Below are 9,086 nucleotides of genomic sequence, written 5' to 3'. Positions count from 1 at the left end.
TTTTGTGGTGGTGGTGGCCGAAAATTAGAAGAACATTACAACAAAAATATTAAAAGACAACGGTTAAAAACCGTTGTCGTATGCCCTTTAAAACCGTTGTAATTGGCAGTGTTGTTAAAGTGGGGGCTACGACAACGGTTTTAATCCGTTGTCTTTGAATGAAAAGAAAACAGTTTTACAATGGTTTTAAACCGTTGTCTTTGAATGAAAAGACAACGGTTTAAAACCGTTGTTGTTTAGAGCATTTTTATTAACACTGTCAGTTTACAACCGTTTTTGGGGCTACAATAACGGTTTTTAACCGTTGTCTTTGAAGGTGATAGACAACAACAATAGTTTTAAATCGTTGTCTTTTAAATTATTATCTTTTAATACCAATATATTATATTTCAATATAAATATATAATAAAGAATCATAATCACAAAAGAAAGAATATTTTCTATATCAATGTCATTCAAAATGTCACTTATACAAGAATTACAATCACAAAAGAAGAAACATGTCTAATATTCAAATAAAATTTATCTCAATACAAATAAACGAATAAACTTCATTTACAACTAATGAACAATAGTCAAAAGACTAGAAACTTGTGATGGTGGTTCATGCCATGTAGGATTGCAAGTAATTATTGTCAACCCAAGCCCCATCACAATCTTCAACTTGTAGAATTTCATTGGACTCCTCTTTCTCACTTGTTGATTCTTCCATGTCAACCTTTTCCAACATTGTTGATCATCAATTCCATAATAAATCCAGTCTTCCCACACCAGCTCCATCAAAAAGTCCAATCTTTCCACCCCTTTGATAAGGCACCAAGAGAACTCGACTTATAAAAAATGCACATGAATACTCATTTTCGTTGGATTAGGAGTCTCCAATACGGAAGCTGAAAAATGCACATATGAAAATACTCACCCTTGTTTTATCTCGTATAACAAACAGTAGAGTAGTCTTACGAGGACTATACCGTCTCAGCATCACCTGTCATGACGTAAATGAAAGCAACTAAGCAAAACTCAAATTAAAATTATATGTAAAAAAGTTATTGTAAGACTCAATTTGTTTAGGGGAATATGGTTTGGTTGAAGCAGCAATTCACCAGCTCCTGCTCTGCAAGCAAGTACGTGCTGAATTCAAGAGTAAAGCCAACAAGTAGGAAATTAACGGGTAATTATGAAGAATATTTTACCATTTTTTACTAACTATTAGCTAGGCCACAGTCACTGCAGTTGTTCTGGTTATGGAACTCGTTGGCTGATGCCTTCATGTATTTGTTAGTTAAATTTACATCAGAATTCATAAATTTGAACCATAATGATGAAAAAGATGCACTTAAGGAGGAGACTTAATTTTTTTGAGACTTACTCAAGTGGGGATTTGAAAACAAAGAAGCATGCACCAATTGCCAAGTAGCACAGCAAGGGAATAAGCCCCTTTAAGTAATGTGAAGTTCCATCCTGTAAAAGTTCCATTAGTTGAGTCTTGCAAGAAGAATTTTGGTTGAATCCTAGCATTTCAAAATAACTGAAAAACAACAACAAAAGTTAGTGTAACTAACAAGCATACCCCAACGAGTTACCTGTAACGTGAATGCTATTACTAGTATTGCCATGATCAATTAGCCAATTTATAACAGATTAAGATCAAGATCCATCTTGATTCCCATTATCCAAGCCACCATAACACATAATGGAACCTTAAAAGGGCAAATTAGCACATTGTAAGCTATTCTTTAACATATACACAACATTTCATTTCAAAGCTACATCAAACTAAATCCTTACAACAAACATGGAGATCTAGGTTGCTGAACCAAGGGAAACACCAAGAGTAATATCCTGTGCGAGTTCAACAATTAAACTTCAGTTACTCATACAATTACATAGTTAAACTATACAATGTGAGTAAAGACTTTACCAGCTTGTTCTTGAAAGCGAAGATAATGGCACCAGCATGTTCTGCTGCATTTCCAACTATTGGAAGCAAGATGATGCTAATAAAGTTCACAGATAGTCCCCATGAATGTAAAACCGCCTAAATGGATAGTTGCAAGCCAAAATGCATCATCGATGGAGGTTTGAATGATTAAAGCTACATGTAAACATATTACTCAATGATGTTTGAATTGAAGCTTTCAACAAAGAAAACACACTATGATTAAGGCTACTGGTTGGTCAAGTTAGGTAGGATAGGATTTATATATTTTTGAAATTAAGCAATACAGATCATGAGAGATCAAAAATATACCTCAATGGTTTCTACAACATACTCAGATAACAAGGAAATCATAATGGCCATGGCTGCCAACCAAACCATCGCGCTTGCAAATCCAATCACTGGCTTATCTTCAGTTACCACATCATCATTGACGTCGTCTTCTTTCTCCTGCATTTATTCACCGAAATTAAGAGAATAAAGTTCATCACTTTTATTTTGGACTAAATTCTACACTTGTAAAGATTATGTTTCTAATTTAATTGTTGCATTTCCATTCACTAATTCTACTAATTCACTCTTTATTCTTTCACCTCTTGTGATTTAAAAAGTCGGCAATGGGTCTTTAGCTGGAAGAAGAGGTAAGCAAGATAGCCAAGGAGCATGATGATGATGCAAGCTCTCGATAAGGCCAAGATCATGGATATATGAAGCTGTACTGTCCACCGTTTTGTCACCTGAGTTGATAGGATATCTGAGCAACAACATCAGGATGTGGCAAAGTGCACCGAAGAGTAGAAGACCAGTGTTCACGTCAACTTGCTGCTGCAGAATTAATGGAAAAGATTAATTCGTTATAATCATGTCCAACTAAATAGCAGCTAATCAATCTGTGATAGCTTACTCGTTCGAAGAGTTGTTCCATGCGTAGGTTGGCTAGGCCACCAAAGAAAAGAGAGGTCCCGAGGACAAATAAAAGATTGGACAAGATGGATCCAACCAAGGAACACTTGACCATCTCAATCTTCCTTTTTTGCAAGGCAAAAAGAGCTATAATAAACTCTGTGACATTCCCACATGTAGCATTGAATAGTCCACTGACTGTAGCATAAGAACCGCAACTTATACAAATTCAGTGACAAACATTAAAAAAAAAGGAGTAAGAAATAATTAAACAAGAAGAACTACGTGTGTGCTCACCAGTTGGACCAGTATAAAAGGCAATCTGTCTACCAACGCCAATCAAGAAAGAAAAGGTTATTACGGATCGAGTAAACATTATAGAACAGTTTATAATACTACAGGAAAAGATAAAGATCAAAAACGAAGCGAGAATATACTCTGTGAGAAAGCTGACTCGCTCAGCAAGTGGAGTGAGGTCAAGCAAACTCAAAGCAAACAACCATTCCTGTTTCTCAAATAGTCAAAATAATAATTTATCAGTGCTAAACAATAACTCCTTGACGTCTTAACAGCCACCGACCATGTCTTATTCAAACTCCAGCATAAAAACAATTAAAAATTCCAGAGGGGAATTTCAACAAACACATGTCAAGCACATCAGCTAAAAAGGATTTATCGATCAATTAAAGAAACATACACGTCCGAAATGGAAGTAGTTGGCGGCGACGGGTAGAGGGATGGCAGGGAAGAGCGTGAAGAGCTTGGTGCCGAGGAATATCTCCTGCAGGTTGGCGAGCAGGTCCCTGACCAGTCCCCAGCGCACCTTCGACACCAGAGACAAGTCTAACTTTTTCCGCAGCGACGATGATGACATGTTGTGCGTCGTGCGCCACCCATGCTGCACCTCCTCCTTCTCCTTCTCCTTCCCCCGGCCGCCACCACCTAATTTAAAAGTATATGTAAAAAAGTTATTATAACCCAAGATCACACCGAACCTTGGTTCTTCTTTTGTTGCATACTAGTATGCAGGAAACAACTGCCGAGAAACAAAGCCATCATTTTATCCTAGTAAACCATCAAAGTTTATGCCAAAAGATGTAGATTTTAATTTATTTTTCATCGATTAGGTACCTCACGTTTTAAGTACACCCTGGCCAGAAAGCACCCAAACTCCTCCACAATGATGACGTGTTCATGTTCAGAGATCTCGACTACAACATCCTCATCAAGAAGCAGGTAAGATGAAACCCTAATGAGTAAGCAGAGGAAAGAGGCGAAGGGAGACATGAACCTGATGACACTTCCACCGGACAAAAGAGAGAGCATCGACCATGCCCTAGACACAGTCAAGCTAGCAAACAAGGTTCGACGAGTTCCCGTCATTGGCGCGTGTTCCGGTGAACAAACTCATCACCTTCCTCCACCTCCTCTCCACTTAAAAATTTGTGGAGAGAGGTTCGCCGGAGAGGGGTTGAATGAAGATGCTTAGGTTTTTGGCAGCAGGAGCGTGAAAAGATCGTATGGAGAGAGGGAAATAAAAATGGATAAGAAGGGTTCAGGAATACTAAGGCGGAAAACACGACGTCAAAAATTTTTCAGAGAGAGGGAAAAACACCGAAAGAATAAAGTCAAAGACAACGGTTTACAAAACTGTTGTCGTAACCCCTAAAAAAGCGCTTAAAGACAACGGTTTTGGATAACCGTTGTAAAATGCGTTGTTGATTTAAAAAAAATTGCTCAACGACAATGCTTTTCACAAAACTGTTGTCTTTTGTATTTTATGAAAGCTCAAAGACAACGGTTTTATCTAAAACCGTTGTCTTTTACCAAATTTACAATAGTTTCTTCTAAAACCGTTGTCTTTGTGGTGTTGTCGTTTAACATTTTTGTTGTAGTGGAAGGAGAAGAAGGCTTTGGGTGGTGATCATCTTGGAGGATTGTCGCCCACACGATGTCCAAGGCAAGGTGAGAAATACGGCAGAAGATCTCGAGGTCATTATCATACAAAGAGAAGGTATAACTAGTATTTTTTTCCGCATCATACTAGTTATTTTTCTTTGTAAGAATTCCAAACACAAGAGGCATTAGATCTTGTTTTTCGAATTAGTAATTCATGTTTGTGTTTCTCTTTGTTTTTCGAATTTGTGATTCGATTGTTCTTTTTGGTTAAACCTAGAGTTATATAAGGAAATTAAATATTAGCTTTCCTTAAAAGGCTTTGTCTAGGCGGTGGTGGATGCTCCGATACCCAAGAAGGTCATGTGCCTCGCCATGCAGTCTTGGAAGCTAATTTTGAAAATCAATATTTAATTAAATTTATAACGTAGGTGGATTTGGATCAATAGTGTTAAGTTTCGCTTGCGATCCAAGTCTAAACCATTAAGAATAGATAAGTTAAATTTGGAATCAATAATATTAAGTTTCGTTTGCGATTACTAATTTAACTTCTAAAGAACACAATAGGTTATTTAAGGAAATGTTCGACACTTGTACAAAATTTTTGTACAGTGGAACCCGTATGATTTTCCTAGGACTAACCAACATAGAGGTGCAGCGAAAAAAGAAGCAAGATGGATGCAGCGACTAGACCCGATTGCGGTGGCTAAAGATGGCAGCAGCTAGGGTTGGCAGCACACGCAGGACAGTGATGGAAAAGGTCATAATAGTTGGAAAATTATTTATCCATATTTATTGTTTTATTTCCTGTGATGTGTGTGTGCATGTTAAAATTCCTCACCTTAAATAACTAAGTGGGTTTGGGATTAGTAAATAAATTCCACGGTCTCCATTACTGGTTTGTAAGTGATACAACAAACTTGAGTGTTGGCTCTGAGTGCCTCCCTCTACAACGAATGATTTTGTATGCGGATCACTAGATCAAACTTCTTTTATGGATGATTATAGGAAATTATTTAGGAGCGTGTGATCTTCTCCAACTAATGGGGCACAATCCTATTTAATGGACTAAGTATCAAGTAATGGTATACACTTAGGTGCATTTAATAGTATCCTCCCCAACGGAGTCACTGCTATTATTTGTGGGACCAAAGGAAAACCAACTATTAATTTTATTTATCATAAAGTTAGGATGACAAGATAATAAAATTAATGGGTAAAACCTCCTCTTAAAAATATTGAATTTGTATACGTCCACACTAACATGGCATGCAAAATTCACGGTGTTTTGATGTGTTGGTAAATTTAAATAATATTGTTTGAGGAATCAATATTATTCTAAATTTAGAGTCTTAACCAAAAGTTTATTTGTGATTCTTAGGATGACTTTCAACTCAATGGCTATTATACTGAAAGAAAACAAACTTACTGGTCTCAATTACATAGATTGTAAAAGAAAACTAGGCATTGTCCTAACTGCTGAAGGCTATAAGTTTGTTCTATTAGAGGTCTGCCCTAATGTGGCTAATAGAGATTCCAGTGAAGAGGAGATTGAGTATCATAGGAAATGGGTCAAGGCAGATGAGATGACGCAGAGTTACATTTAGCTTTTATATCAAATGTGCTACAACATCAGCATCAGACCATGACTATTGGACATGACATGATGTACAATCTCAAGGAACTCTTCGAACACTAGAATCAAGCTGACATGCAAGACTGTATGATCTCTAAGTACTGGACTAAAAGCAGGAATGAAGAAGCTGAAAAGCAAGTGTTTCATTTGCAAGCAGTTTGGACATTTGTAGGCGGACTGTCCTCGTAGGAAGAGAACAATGTAGGTACACTACAACAAAAACCCTCATAGACATCGGTTTTCCACCGGTGTTTATTACATTTTCGACCGATGTCTATGAAGCCGATGTAAAAGGTCTGTCATTTTAGGCATCGGGTTAAAACCGGTGTAGTATCACTTAACGACACCGTTTCATCAATGGTGTAAAACCGATGTAATATTATATGTTAATAACCCCAGTTTTGGCAGCGGTATACGACCTATGTAATATTAGTTAATAACACCGGTTTTGCAGCGGTGGAAAACCGATGTAATATGGGTATTTTTAACAGCACAAATTTGATTTCCGAAACAATGAAAAATCGACAATAACAAAAAAAAAATACACAAATATTCACAAATTACACAAATATTCTTCATTCAACAGTATCCATAAAATACACAAATATTCACAAATTACATAAATAATCTTCTTACAACAGTATCCATAAAATACCCAAACATTCTTTTTACATCAAAAGCTATTAGATATCAGAATCAAGGTAGAACATTCTTTTAACAACACATCAAGGTAGAACCGCACTTCAAATGTAATCTAGCATGCATTCAGCCCACTCGAACCGCACTTCATCAATTTCAACTCTGGAGTACTTGAGATTTATAAACTGTAAAAACACATAAATAATATATTAGTAAAGATGTAATTTTGAAAGCTGGAAATGGTAAAGATGCAATTTTGAAAGATGGAAATGGTAAAGATGCAATTTTGAAAGCTGGAAATTTTTTTCCAAATATCTACTCTAGCTCTAACGAGTCCAGTCTAGTTTTTCTGATCTCTATCCTTCTAACACTTCAAATCAAGCATTTTGAAAGATTTTCAGTCTGATTTTGCAATGAGAACTACGTATACCAATAAACTAAATTTGGAATGCAAAATATCTAAACCGAAGAAAGTCCCTTTCTAATTGATACTTGCAACAAAAATAATCTACAATACTTTATACAAAGTTAATTCATGATCAGGACCCAATAATCCACCATATGTCAAATAACTAAAACAAATGTGTACATGTATCAAATAAAATAAAATACTGAGTTTTTAAAAAGGCTGTTGTGGAAGACTATTGTTCATAATGCTTAATTCATTGAAGCATAATTGCGCGCATCCGCATACACACCGATACACATATACATATGCAATTTAGTACAAAAAAATCATTGTAAAATCTAAAACTTTCATATATGACACTTAGTATATGCTGCTTAGAATATAACATAGATCATTTGCTCCTTCTAATTAAAGTGACCATGAGCACATAGCTGCCAAAATTGAATTCTATTGAACTATTAATCATAGACGAGCACATAGCTGCCAAAATTGAAATAGAGAAGTTTAAAGACTACATAGAAACACATCAAGCACAAGGGGAAAAGCATAGCAGCAGCAAGATCTAATATAATGAGGGAAAAGATAAGAGACGTTCATAATCAATCAAAATCAATGGGTTTGTATCAATTATGATACTGAAACAGTGTTGGAAAATGCAACAAATTATCTTTAGGGCTTATATGCAAAATGGAAGATATTGTATTATTACCATTGCTGGAAGTGAATCCTTGTGGTCAACTCCAAAATTTACAATTATATCTTTCATATATCGCATGATATAAAACCCACATTACTCCGCATCCAGTTGTTGAGGAGCCTATGTTAGAAAAGAAATATTGGAATAACTCCTTCAAGGATAGTGAAACAGTTGCTAATCAAAAGGACATACCTTGACAACTACCCATATTGGTTGTTTTTTCCCTTTCCTTCCAGCCTCCGCATTATACATTTTCAAGGCCCTTCATGCATATAACCCGTGGGAATTGTATTGCCACATCAAAATACATACATGTTTCAACAAAGGTAAGAAAAGAAGCCAAAAAACTTACATGTTGACAACATATTTCCAATCTTGATCACGAATGCGGTGACTAAGAGGATCCAATAAAAAAATAATCTCCTTCTCAACATTGATGATAGTCAAAATCCAGTGAAAACTACACAAAGAAATATAATTAGTGTATATATGCATCTTGCAAGTTATCAAAATATGCAAGTGAGAGTGATATATAATGTTATTCTTACTCACCCAACGTTGCATGACACAACAACCAATTGACCAGATGAGGTACCAATTAGCCTACTGCTTAAGTAACAAGCCCTTTTATTCAACTGTTCTTGGATGAAATCTCTATTCTGATTTCTTGATGGTACATACTCCACAAGCACTGGATCCACCAATCTGAAATCCTCCAGCAACATGTTTTCCTGCATCTTTCTATATAGATGCCTACAATTGGAAAATATCCCAAAAAAATGATGAAATATAAATTAATGAAACACATAAATAAAGTCCAATTCAATTGAAAGCTTACCACATATACACAACTATGCAAGTGTCTGTGATTGGCTTTAATTTACAAAAGGGAAATATGTCATCGCAATTAACATGGACTGTGCGCTCCATGCCAAATACATCAGGAACTAATTCCAAAATCACATTC

At 35.9% G+C, this 9,086-nt stretch overlaps 1 pseudogene; it reads right to left on the bottom strand.

Moving 5' to 3' along the window:
• Positions 1 to 612: 612 nt before the first annotated feature.
• On the bottom strand, positions 613 to 3,855 carry LOC121977521 (annotated as a pseudogene).
• Positions 3,856 to 9,086: the final 5,231 nt, after the last annotated feature.

The sequence above is a fragment of the Zingiber officinale genome, chromosome 4B (assembly GCF_018446385.1).
Source record: "Zingiber officinale cultivar Zhangliang chromosome 4B, Zo_v1.1, whole genome shotgun sequence".
Taxonomy (NCBI): Eukaryota; Viridiplantae; Streptophyta; class Magnoliopsida; order Zingiberales; family Zingiberaceae; genus Zingiber; species Zingiber officinale.
The sequence above is the reverse complement of the archived record's forward strand: the minus strand, read 5'-3'. Positions and strand labels throughout refer to the sequence as shown.